This window comes from Pseudorca crassidens, chromosome 15, assembly GCF_039906515.1.
Source record: "Pseudorca crassidens isolate mPseCra1 chromosome 15, mPseCra1.hap1, whole genome shotgun sequence".
In the NCBI taxonomy this organism is placed as follows: domain Eukaryota; kingdom Metazoa; phylum Chordata; class Mammalia; order Artiodactyla; family Delphinidae; genus Pseudorca; species Pseudorca crassidens.
The window spans coordinates 80,730,425-80,743,946 of NC_090310.1; the positions used below are offsets into that span (position 1 = coordinate 80,730,425).

At 42.1% G+C, this 13,522-nt stretch overlaps 1 protein-coding gene across 4 annotated transcripts in view; it reads right to left on the reverse strand.

Moving 5' to 3' along the window:
* Positions 1-10,613: 10,613 nt before the first annotated feature.
* The window catches only part of ZNF217 (zinc finger protein 217), a 40,897-nt gene continuing 37,988 nt past the window's right edge, over positions 10,614-13,522 (reverse strand). For all 4 annotated transcript variants that reach the window (XM_067708536.1, XM_067708537.1, XM_067708535.1 and 1 more), the window contains one exon: positions 10,614-12,804. The gene's annotated coding sequence lies outside the window, so the exon portion shown is untranslated. The remainder of the gene's footprint in view (positions 12,805-13,522) is intronic.

A 13,522-nucleotide genomic window follows, 5' to 3' on the forward strand; every position in this document is an offset into this window, starting at 1 on the left:
GTTGTTTATAAGCCACCCAGTTTGTGGTGCTTTGTTACAGCAGCCCAAACAGACCAGGACACTAAGCACAGGGCAGTAGCGTCAAAATACACATTTCATTCATCAATGGGAGATGTTACAACCTTCAGAAATTATGGTATGGAGGATATTGATAACTGGGGAAAATGCTTTATTTTATACTTTTAAGTGAGCCAGGGAGGATGCAAATTCGTTTATAAAGTTCAACCTCAAAACATAACAATTTTTTTTTAAATAATGAAAAGAATCATGGTCACACATTAGCTGCCTTGAAACTGGAAAAGTACGGGTGATTTTCCTTTTTGAGGGTCTACTGGGGTGGTGGTTGTTTTTTAATTTATCAGGAAACCCATGTCTTTTCTTTCCAGAGCAACCTGGAGCAACCAGGGAACGGCAAAGCTCTGTGGCCCAGTGGTTAGGTGCGGTGGTGGGGAGGGGATGCTCGCTCCATATTCTGGGTTTAAATCTCAGCACCTCCGCCTCACCAGCTGTCTGCCGGTCACATAAACGCCTCAAGGTCTAGTTTCCTTCCCTGTAAAACGGGAATGATATCAAGTTCCTGTCTCAAAGGGGAGTCACGAGAATTAAATGTCAGTACATAAAAAACAAAAATATGGAATTACCATGTTGTATACCTAAAAGTAATATCATATCAACTATACTTCAATTTGAAAAGAAAGAAAGAAAGAAAGAAAGGAAAGAAAGAAAATGCACAGCCCGTTGCAAATGCTCAGGAAAGGTGAACTCTCCTCCAGTCTGGTAGAAACAAGCAATGCATTTAGGGAAATTCAGACGAGTTACTTGCCCTTCGAATCTTGATTTCCTTAACAAGTTTCTCTCAAGCCAAAAGAATTAACACCTTTAGAAGAATGTCTCCTCGAGTCTTAACGAAGTTTTCACAGATTTGTTTTTCATGAAATTTTCTTTTTTATCCAATTTAAAGGATTACCCTTTAGTCTTCATCATATTTTTCCAACTGTCTTGCCCTGTCTTTTATGAAATCATGGCAATAGTAAAAGCCAACTGTACTTTTTTATCCCCTTAACTGGCAAGATCAAAACTTGATATCCACCCCTATGATGACACCAGTTTTTCAGTGTTATTGGTTAATGAAATTCCAAAAATCTGAGCACCCTGGCCTCCCCAACCCAATGGAAGGTCTTCTTGGACAGTCGCTTTCAGCTGCTTTTGAGATGTTTGTCATGCACTTGGCTGCCCTCGAGTTAGAAAGTTCTTCCTCAGGGAAGCGGTGCCCTTTCTTTGGGTCCTCATCTGTCTGTGACAACCAGCACAGGGAGGGGGTAAACCAGGTACCACGCTTGGGCAGCTCTGATGCAATCGTCAGGCAGACATGTGGGAGCGTGTGCTGTGAGCCCTTTCCCTCCCATGGAAGAGGTGAGAATCCTCGCTGTGGTTTTCGGAGCTGATGCCTGGTCTGTTTTATATTTGTTGACCCAGCGATCTACAGTCGTTGATTAATTTCCTAAAGTTGGCCTAGAAACCCAGCAGCCAGCCCACTGTTGGTGACTGCGGCCTTTGTTCCCTTACGATTGCTATTCTGAGCAAATACTGCCCCCGTGTGGACAGAGGCTGCATTACCATTGCCTGGGAAAAAACCTTTCCGGGGGCCACCGTTTAAGGAAGTGGCTCTAATGGGCTTTCCCTAATAAAACTCAAGTTCCCTCTCTACCTGTCCTCGTGTCTAGGTTCTGAGTGTTCCAGAGAAAGTAGTCCAATTAAGTAGAGACTGCTCTAAGATGAGGGTGTGAATTTAGGCTCCACTGCTAAGTGGACACCCCCTCCCAGGCTCAGTTTTCTTTTTTTTTTTTTTTAACATCTTTATTGGAGTATAATTGCTTTACAATGGTGTGTTAGTTTCTGCTTTATAACTAAGTGAATCAGCTATACCTATACATATATCCCCATATCTCCTCCCCCTTGCGTCGCCCTCCCACCCTGCCTATCCCACCCCTCTAGGTGGACACAAAGCACCGAGCTGATCTCCCTGTGCTATGAGGCTGCTTCCCACTAGCTATTTTACATGTGGTAGTGTATATATGTCCATGCCACTCTCTCACTTTGTCCCAGTTTACCCTTCCCCCTCCCCGTATCCTCGAGTCCATTCTCTAGTAGGTCTGTGTCTTTATTCCCGTCTTGCCCCTAGGTTCTTCATGACCTTTTTTTTAGATTCCATATATATGCGTTAGCATACGGTATTTGTTTTTCTCTTTCTGACTTACTTCACTCTGTATGACAGACTCTAGGTCCATCCACCTCACTACAAATAACTCAATCTCGTTTCTTTTGATGGCTGCAGGCTCAGTTTTCTAATCAATAAAATGGACCAGCAGGCGCCACACATAACTTGTGAGACTGAGATAGAAAAACCAGAAACTAAAAACAAAATACAGCCTATGCTCCTCGGCATGAATAAGGAGTCAATAAACATTCACTATAATCAGTTCTCATAGAGAATTTTATGCCCATATTATATAACAATTTTTCAAATGTTGTAATTAATAGGGTACCAATTCACTGACTAGCACAACAGAAGTCTTGGTGGGTTTTGCCATGAAGGGTTGCCTCAGTCACTATTATTCATTCATTTACTCATTAAATATATATTTAGTAATATTTAAAATAAAATATATTTCTTTAGCAACTCCTGTTTATCACTGTTCCAGGCACTCAAGACTCAATCGTAAAGTGCAATTACTATCGTTTAGACTAAAGGTCTAGGGGAAAGTAACACACTAAGAATGGGTTTTCCTATTGAAAAATAAAAGAAAAAAAAGTGTATGTGATACAATAACCCATATGACTAAACAATTCCACTCCTAGGTATATACTCAAAAGAACTGAAAACAGATATTCAAACAGAAACGTGTACGTGCAAGTTCCTAGCAGCACTATTCCCAACAGCCAAAAGGCAGAAACAACCCAAACGCCTATCAACAAATGGAAGATAAACAAATGTGCCGTATCCATACAATGGAATATTATTCAGCCATGAAAAGGAACAAAGCACTGATTCCTGCTGTCACATGGGTAAACCTTCAAAACATGATGCTGAGTGAAAAAGCCAGGCACAAAAAGGTCCATATTGTATGAGTCCATTTGTATGAAATATCCAGAATAGGTAAAGGCATAGAGACACTTGCATAGTTATAACTACTGATTTTTCAGCTTTTAGAATCAAACTCGATAAGTATGGACAACGTTCTTATGGTTCTTATGGTTCCAGAACCCAGATCAAGTGTCACCAGTCTTGAACATGGAACAGAAAAAGTACAAATAACATAAATTGAGAAGTGGAAGCAGAGATGTGATGAGACGGGGCAGACAACATCATTATCATCATTTCACAAGAGGGGAGGCAGAAGGTCCGCAGCAGAGCAGCTGTTCTCAACTGAAGGAGGTGCTGCCCACCCCAAGGACACTTGGAAATATTTTTCTCACGTAACAGGTAGATCCTCCACCTTGGGTAGGGGTGTGGGCAGGAATGCTAACGTTCCGTCTTACAATAAATGGCCAGTCCCACGCAACACAACTTTGTCCCCCCCAAAATGCCAACAGTGCCCCCACTGAGAAACACTGCAACAGGCAAGCTAAAAATCCTGGCACAGTGGAATGAAGAGGATTCGAGAGACAAGAGCTAGTAGCCATAACGCTGGTAATGCCAGTAGAAGCTTGGAAAAACGGTCTTGCATCAGAAGAGCGGCACTGAGGGAGTAGGGAGGTAGTGCAAGACCCTCGTTTTGCACTATAAACACTATTTGGCTGTTTTAACCATTTGCATGTGTGATGTTGTTTATTTTTACATAAATGGCCATTTCAACAGTATGGAACGGGCTATGACATAAGGAAACGCTATCAGCTACAACATTTCAGTTGAATTTTTTAATGTTTTCTTATGTCACATGCCCTTTGGTTTCAAAGACAAATCCAGCTTGGAACTACACAGCAGCTGCTCGTTTTTCAAGGGAAGAAAATGCATCATTTGAAGCCACATAATTCACATCTCAACAAAGGAGCACCCACGTTTCTGTTTACCTGATGATGGGCGCCACCATGTGGCAATGATGTGTCCCCAACCTTCAGTCCACACTGCCTGAATGAAGATTCTCAGAGAATTTCTAATTTTGCAGCATTCACACTATTGCAAATTTGGTACGTCCCATGGAACGCTAACATGTATCTAACTCACAATTTCAAATTTGCATAAAGTAAGACCTCGCTGTGTCAGCTGGGGTCCAGTGAGGCGGATGCTACTTCTGAAAATCTGTAAACTTCTCAACCCCAGGCGTCGTTTGTATTGTAGATGAAAGGAAGCCATTGAGCTGGCTGTGATTTACGATTATTTGCTTTATATTAAGGATCAGCAAGAGGCAATAAAGAGTCATTAGAGGATTCCATTTTCCAATTTGCTACACTTGCCTGCTCACCTTCAAAACTAACCGATAATAATGAGGGACAGTTAATACAAGTTAATAATGAGGGAGAGTTAATACAAGTTAATACAAGTTCAACCAAAAGTTCAAGTCTTGCTGTTGATTTTTGACATTGCCTTACTGCTTCTGGTCGATAAAACCATGGATCTTGTCGTCCTGCAGCTTTGCACCCTGCATCTGTTGGCCACATGATAATGGAAACTCCTTAACCGGCTAACCAGCACCTCTGCAGCCTCTTCAAACCCTGCCCTGGCAGAAAATTCTCTTACTCAAGTGGATCCCACCTACTGATGATCCCTGAAGTGGGTCTTTCTGCCTTCAACCTCCAGAGGGAAGTTGGAAGGGAACAGCAGGCGCAAACCCTCTCAGGTCCATGTGCAAGTCTCAGATTAGGTGACACTTCCAGGAAGCCCTCCCGACCTTCCTCATGGGGTTCAGATGCACCAACAGGTGGGGCCTTCCAGGAATGGGAATCAAGTTCAACATGGTGGGATGAGCAGCCCCACAGGGTCTCTACTGTGTGAAAGTTCAACCCCACTTGGAGGTAGCCTCAGTGACTCAATGACCATGCCCCGGCATGGAGCTGGAATACGGCTGTGACTAAGTCCAATCATGTTAATCCTCTGCTCAAAGCCCTCAGGAGTTCCCCATCACGCTCAGAGCAGAAGTCAAATCCTTCCAACAGCCAGCAGGTCCCCATCTCCTGTCTCCTCAGCCACCTGGCCAGCCGGCCACCTGCGCCTTTTCACTGTTCTTGAGTAACCCAGGACCTTTGCACGAGCCACAGTAAAGCCAGATCTACTTCCGGAAGTTCTTGATGGAGTCACCTTAGAAGGGGGGAGAGGGGGGAGGGAAGAGAAGCAGGGAGACAGGAAAGCAGGATGGGTTCGTAGAGAAAGAGGAGAGGGCGAGAGGGCAAAGGTCAATCCGCTCCCCCTCGAGCCGAGAGGCTCCTTCCTCCAGGACTAGATTTCCTTTAACGTTGGGACTTCACCACACCCTCCCCCCACTCTCCAGGATCACTGATTTGAACCTGTACCTTCCTGCCCCACATCCTCCCTGTAAACTAGAAGGCAGAGGCATCTCCATCCTGCCCCTGGCTCTCTCTGAAGCCAACATCTGAGGCAAAGAGGAGAAGACGATGGTGACCAGTTTCTTTCTTCCTTTTTTTTTTTTTTTTTTTAATTAAACTGGGTTTGGGGCATTCCCGGAAATAAACATCAAAATAGAAGTGGTGTCATTCTACTGCAGAGTTACAGTCACTGAGTAATGAACATAAAGGTTAGCTCGTGGGATGTTGAACTACAAAAATGTTAAATATTTCAATAAAATCACATTAATAGAGTCTCATAGTCCCTGCAGCATTTGCAATAACACAAATCACTATTGCTCTGTCTTGGGAAATTTTGTCCCAAATAGTTGAATAGCAAAGCTGGTTGGACGACTAAACGAAGCTTGTTCACAACAGCGCCACCTGGTGGTGTAGTTTATTTAGCACTTTCCAGGGTTAAAATATCTGGGGTCTTGGTCAGTTCCACGGGGAAAATAGTCTTGAATTATTCAAAGTGTTCGATTATTGACTGTCTTTAAGAACGCACCTCTCAAATGCAATTTGGCAAAAGTGAATTGTGCTCATCGCCTTCCTCATGACTAGAGACTGGTTTGGTCTCAAATGTAATCAAACCCCAGTAACTGCTTTAGCTTAATTCACAGAAATATTCACACTTTACAAAAACTCACGTAGAAACTATAGCCAGCTACCCATCTCTATGTTAAAAGTACAGACCTAGCTCAACCCCTTTACCAGCCATGGACAGGTTACTTAAATTCTCTGGGCCTCGGCTTCCTCATCTGTCAAATGGTGAGAATAAATTCTCCGCCTTAAGATAATGCATGTAAAGCCCCTTCATGCTTTTCTATTAAGTAAATGCTCAATGAAAAATCAGAAGACATGGATTCTGAACTATTAAAGTGGTTATTTTAGAGGAGGAAGCTTCACTTTCTACGTTATAGATTTACACGAAGCTTGCTTCTTCATAAAGACATATTGTGCTTGTAGTTTTAAATTAATGGGTTTTTTGTACTGTGGTAAAATACACATAACACAAAATTTACCATTTTAACCGTTTTCAAGTGTAAAACTCAGTGGCATCAAGCACATTTACATTGTTGTGCTTCTATAACCACCCTCCATCTCCAGAACATTTTCATCTTCCCAAACTGAAACTCTGTCCCCGTTAAACTCTTCATCTTTCTCCCCTACCCCTCGCTCCTGGCAGCCACCATTCTAGTTTCTGTCTCTGTGGACTGGACTATCCTAAGTGGAATCATGCAGTATTTGCTCTTTTGTGCAAAATCAGGGTTTTTTAATGGAGTATACAGGAGGCATCAAGCAATACCTCTGTCTTCTGTAAGGCCCTCAGTCAACTGTATTATTCCAAAAGTCCTAACAGTGTGGTCCAGGGACCTCCTACGGGTCCAAAAGACCCCTCAGGGGGTCCAAGGGTCAAAAGATCTAATACCAGGAAATTATTTGATTTTCACACTCTCGAGTGGAGTTTTCCAGAGGCCACATGGTGTGGGATGTCCCCAAAGACTAAATGCAGGGCAGTAAGACACTAGTGACAGTGACAAGAAAGTGAAACCATGCTATTCTTCTCATAAAATGTTTTTGCCTTGGAAATTTTGTTATCTACCATGAAAAGATATGTTATTTATATTAACATGTAGTGGGTTTGTTTTTCCTCATGAATTAAAGTTTTAATTCCGTTTTAACCAGAATATGGTAAATATCAATAGGCATAACCTACATAAAAAACTTTTGAGGACCCTGAAGAATTTTTAAGGGTGTAAAGGGATTCTGAAGCCAAAAGTCTTCAGAATGGCCAAATTCTGTCAACCTTTCCTACAACAAATGATGCTTGGATTGGCATAGACCTAGGAAAACTTTTTCTGCATATATATCGGTGATTTGTGAATGGCTAAACTTCTCAGACATGAATAATACACTTTTCCAGGCACTATCTCTGCTCTCCTGCAACCTGATTATCAAATTCTGCCCTCAAGGCCATCTTCACATCCTTCACACCCTCACAAACACGCACACCCAGTAAAAAAGCAATCATTCAAGTACTCCAGACCAAAGCTCTCTCAATCCTAGCTATTTATTAATCCTAGCGTTTATTCCTCTAAAATACCAGTCCCACCCACAATCATCCTCTCGGTAAAACTCCTCTCACTTTGTATACTGATGTATAAGCAAAAATAAACTAAGCAGTGGTGAGCGTGAATTACATTTGTTGCCATGGAAATGCTTATGTCAAGGAACTCAGTAATTAATTTCAAAGGTATGAGGTTATTCTGACATAATTCTAGGCAAACACCTCTCCGTCTTTAATGAATTACTGGGCTAGAATAAACCACATATATTATCCATCTTTCCATCCATCCATCCGTTCTGCCAACAAATATTAAGAGTGCCAAGCTCTGCATAGGCCTGGGGATACATTGATAACAAATTTCTGCCCTCAGGGAGTTCACCTGCAACTGGGGGAAGACCAAACAAATGCACATTATAATGGCAGGTGGTGCTGAGTGCTAGGAAGAAAAATAATGCCAGATCCAGAGACGGAGAGGGCTGGAGAGACTTGGGGGCTGGTGACGCATGAGCACTTGAACGTGGATTATCCAAGGTACCAGGTATAAAGGAGGTACCAGGCATGAAACAGCAAGGGCATCACTGCTGAAAGAGGAAGGTGCCTAAGATGTTCCAGAAGGACAACCAAGTCCCCTGTGGTTGCCGTAATCAATGAGAGGAGGGGATGGGGGAAACCAGGGGTCAGGCCTGGTGAGCAAAGCCATGGCCAGGATTGGGTTTTATACTGCGAGTCATGTAAGATCATTGCAGGGTTTGAGCGAGGATGGAGTAAAATGACCTCTATTGTGAAAGATAGTTCTGGCAGCCACGTGATTAGATGGAAGAAGAGGTTAAAGAGGGAAGAGGGGAGACTAAAAACGTGAAGTCATCAAGGTGAAGCTCGTATCTTGGTCTAGGGTGATGGCAATGGAGGTGACGGGAAACGGCCATGTGTCCAGATGTGTTTTGAAGGAATAGAAGGAACAAGTTTGCTCTTAGATTGGACGGGAAATGAGAAAGAGGAGTCCAGGGTGACTGAAAAGGGTTTGGTCCATTCCACAGAGGGAGGAAGGCGGGCTGTCATGGGCTGCCATCATTCCGGGCGCGTTGAGCTCAGATGCCAGCTGGGGACCCAGGTGCAGTTGTGCAAGAGGCAGCTGTGAGCGACACATCTGGGCTCAGGGGCAGGGCCAGGGCGTGGACAGTCCTGAGCCTGGACCAATGCGGACAGAGCCCTGAACCCTGGGTCCTGCCGGGTCCTGCCATGTCAAGAGGCATGGAAGGGAAAGATCCACCCATTCCTAAAATCCCTGCTGGGGCTGCTGCGGGTTAAAGTGAAAGTCCCTGGGGCACTGAGGATGGCAATCAGTCCACTGACGATGATGCTTGTGAGGCTCGAAGCCCAGGGACACTTTAACCATCATTATGATGAGATTACAGCTGCCCAAATAGAATATCCAGGAACCTTAGGTAACGTCTCACTCTTTGGAGTAAATAAGAATCACCTGGTGTGCTTGGTAGGCATTCAGGTTTCTCAACCCTGCTCCAGGGGAGGTCGGACTGGGAGACATGCCAGGTGATTCTGATTCTATGGCTACAGTCCATAGGAGCCATAGACGTTAGCGAGTTTGATGTGTGTGCAAAAGTGAGGATGCAATTTCACTGTGACAAATAAGGGTAAAGGGCAGAAAAAAAATGTGATTTTTTTTTTTCTTCTTTGGTATAACTTTCCATGAACTCACAGGTTGGAAATCTTTTGTCACATGAGTATGTCCCATTCACACTAGGAAGCAGAATCTCATTGAAAGGCTGTACAATTGGATTAACATCAGGTGCCCAAGTCCCAGACACTGGCACAGAGATGTCACCCAGGCACCACAAATGGCCAAGTTCTGAGGAAGGAAGGGCAGACTTAGGTCTAACCAAGTCTGAAAATGAACCTGAGATTCTGCACTTCTCTCTGACCCTTGGAAAGAGAGCCGAGTGTAACAGAAGAGACGCCTCCCTCATAATGCCCAGCAAAGCTGTCTGGCCTTGGGATCACATGTGGCCTTCTGGGGACCTCGGGCTCCTCGTCTGTCCAAGGAGGGGGTCGAGTGCAGCCTCTGGAAGTTCAGCTCTCTCACCCTCTTAACATTACACAGCCACGGAGGGCTCTTGCCTTCTTTCTTTATCAGCACTTGCCTGAGCCGGGCTAAGATATGGTCAGCCTATCCATGCAAAAATTTTGGACTTTAGCTATTTGAGAAACCGTACAGAAAAAAAGGGTTGAATACATGAAAGTAGTTAACAGTCACACATTGTACGTGTCCAGAGGTGATGCAGTTGAAGTGCGATGGGATGAAGAAGCCCCCGCCTCCCCAAAATTGAGATCTACTTTAAACCTCTAGACTTTTATTTACCCGTTTATAGGACTACATATAGAGGCTGCAGACACAGGTTAGATGAAACCACAAATATGCAATAAACCCAAACAAGAAAGTGAGAACTTCTACAGGACAAATGACCCAGTTTCTTCAATAAATAAAATGTCATGGTGTGTGTGTGTGTGTGTGTGTGTGTGTGTGTGTGTGTCGGGGGTAGAAGGTTAAGATTAAAATCGGGTTAAGAAACCTATCAACTAAACCAAGTAAGTGGATCTTGTTTGGATCCTGACTGCAACTTACCAGTTGTCAGAAGACGTTTCTGAGACAACCAGGGAATGCAGACAGACATGGAGGTCAGTTATGAGAAATCGTTTTCCGCTTAGTTAGGTGTGATCAGGAAAAGCCCTTACCTGTCAGAGATACTTAGAAGTGTCTGAGGAATGAAATTAAATTATGTCTAAGATTTGCTTTAAAATACTCAGGAAAGGGGTGGGGAATCACAAAGAGACTGGCAAAGTGTTGCTGACGAGCACATGGGGACTCATTATATTCATCTATTATGGTGTATGTCTAAAATTACATTTATAAAAAGTTAAAACAAAATCAGAAAGCAGGGACACAATAAAGACCAAAGCCCAAGACTGCAAAACACCAAATCTATATTTACATCCACATATAATAACATAACTTTAAGCTGAAATATATCATAAATAAAACAAGTAATGTCTATGGTTTGACAACTTAAGTATCAACAATTAAAATAAATCAAACTGGAATGAAATAAATACATAAACAAAAATCCAACAGATTGTACCTCTATTATATGTACTGTTGTCTCAAAGAAAAAAAAAAAACACAAAACCAGTAGTATCCCAATAGTTAATACTGATGGACAAAAAAAAAAAAAAAAAAACACATTTTGGAGTACAAGGGCTGTGGAAAGAAAAAAAACTGATATTTTTATGCACTCAGAAATGTGGTTAAGAAGGAGAAATCTGAAAGCCCCCAAAAATTTCAGCATAACACGAACTGACTTGTTTTCAAATAGATTTGGTGATTTTTTTTTTTTTAAATACAGATTTAAATTTCAGCCCTCTATTATCATGTATCCCCTTTTAGGATTTATATTTATCATCACAGCAAGCTTTCTGTAACACTCATTGGATTAGGTAAGGATCAGGTCAATCATCTTGCAAATGTGTTAATCTTCAAAAGTAGGCTATAAAAGTGCAAAACTATGAAAACAAAAATCTAGATTATGTACATATGGCTCAGCTTGTGAACAGGAAGAAAGGTAAATAGTGTACACTTTCCTGATACAAAGCACTTCATCACGATGCCAGCAGACTGATCTCAAACCAGGTCTCCCTTTTCACCTGGGAGTTAAGACTTTTCTATCGAGTAGGTGTCATGTTGCATAATGAAAACAAACAAAAAAACATCAGGATTCTTTGAGGACATTACCCTTGCTCTAACGGAGAAGGGCAGGGCAAGAAAAATTAACAGTGCAAATTTACTTTTGAAACAGTTTTGTTAATGAAGAATTTTGTGGTCGCTAAACCCAGGTACTGCAGAATACACTCAGCCATGGGACAGCGGATTAAGAGAATAGAAGTTTAAAACATCTAGTAAGCCGGCTGGTGGCTAGCCTCTCATTAAAACCCAAATCGCATGTACACTGAGAAAAACGCTGCTGCTTCAAAACAACCAAAAATGGGAAGACAACTGAGGTCTCAAAACAGATTACCTCTCCCCTGAGTACCAGAAAACTCAGCCAGCACGCACTCCTGCAAAATCCACGTGTCTGTAATTAACCTGAGTGTGTCCACAGTTAACCCAAATGCCAGACACACCAAGACTTCCAAATGCAAACCTAAAATTACCCCAAAACTTTCATTTCTTTTAAAATTGTTTCCAATATATATATAATTCACATGTACAATTTAGTGTTTATATTTTTATATATGAATTTAGGCAAATGCCAGAAAAACCCAGGAATTGTCCAACAAAAATGATTAATTTGATAGAAAACAAATTTAAGTAACTCCACATACGATTTGGTACGCTTATTGAATGTGTGGCTGGCCTACAGAGGAAATGTTTCCCTGTAGATACACACACTTAAAAATCCCACAAACCATGCCATTCCCTCAGAAAAGGACTGTGGATCTGGGTCTTTCTCAGATGACATACCGAAATTTGCAGTAAAAGGGCACCAAATTCAGAATGGCTGATCTCCGTACATGCAGCACATATTCATAGGGGGTCAATGCTTCTGTTAACAATTCTGTTAAGACAACAGACTGCGGAGGATTTAACATAATACAAATCATTGAGAAATTTTTTAAAAAACATACATTTTAAATGAAAGAGGACAAGTAGCAGAAACATGCTCCAAGTGATGAGCAACATTAGAGAAAAGAATACACACAGTTTTAAACAAGCAGGTTTACAACATATATTTACAGTTTTACCTGAGGTGCAAGCGTTATATACTTTCTCCCCATCCCACCCCCCAGCCCAAATGATTTCTTTTCAGCAGCGCTCAAGTATGCAAAAAAACTCCACTTCTTATTTGGTCAATTCTAAAAAAAATATTATTCAGGGCAAAATAGAGATGTCCGGTCTCCATTTGTGTACAACCCAACTGTTCCAACTATAGTTTTTATTGCTATTTGGTACAAAAGTTAACAGAACAACTTTACAAAACCGTAGTGTTCTTTATATATGTACAGTACAATCACAGCTTATTTCAGTAGCTTTCACCATCTGCTTTTTCAAAAGATGAACTAATTCAATTTCATGGAGAGTACACATTTATATCCATCAAGACCTAAGGGGGGGAGGGGGAAAGGTTTAAAGATGATTAGGATAAAACTAAATACAGTATACAAAAGTCTTAAAAAAGAAAAAAAAAAGTATAATAAATAAATAGAGCTAAAGGGATCTAGAAATGCAATGGGTTCCATTTAAGATTAAATTTTGTGACCAAAGTCTCAGGAGTCTAAATAAATAAAAGCTGCACTATTTAGGGGGTGCTAATATATACTTAACAGTGATTTAATGAAGATGATTTAACCAAGAACCAGAATTCATATCTGACAGTTGCCAAAGGCAACTGCCACCTATAAGAAACTCTGGAAGTTTATACCCTATGAAAGGGAAATTCATGGCACAGAGTGTAACAATATTTGTTCAGCCAACACCTATCGACTTGTATGGCTGAAATTCCCAGCGATGGGCCAGCCACTGAACGAAGGAGACCCCTCCTCAGCTTAGCTCGGAGTGGAAGCCTGACGCACAGGTAAGATGGGCACAAATGGGTAAGAACCACAGCTCAGATGGAACACAAACAGGGAAGCCCCAGTTCCCGGCAAACATTCTGCAGAGATGATATGTGAGCTGGTCCTGAAGTCTCAGAACGAGGTTGTTTGGCAAAGAGGGTGCAGGAAGAATGTTCCCGGGGAGAGAGAAATGCAAGCAGAGTAGCCCAGAGGCTGCAGGAAGAGGCCGGAGCTGGATAAACGGGACGGTTCCCATCTGCTGTTACA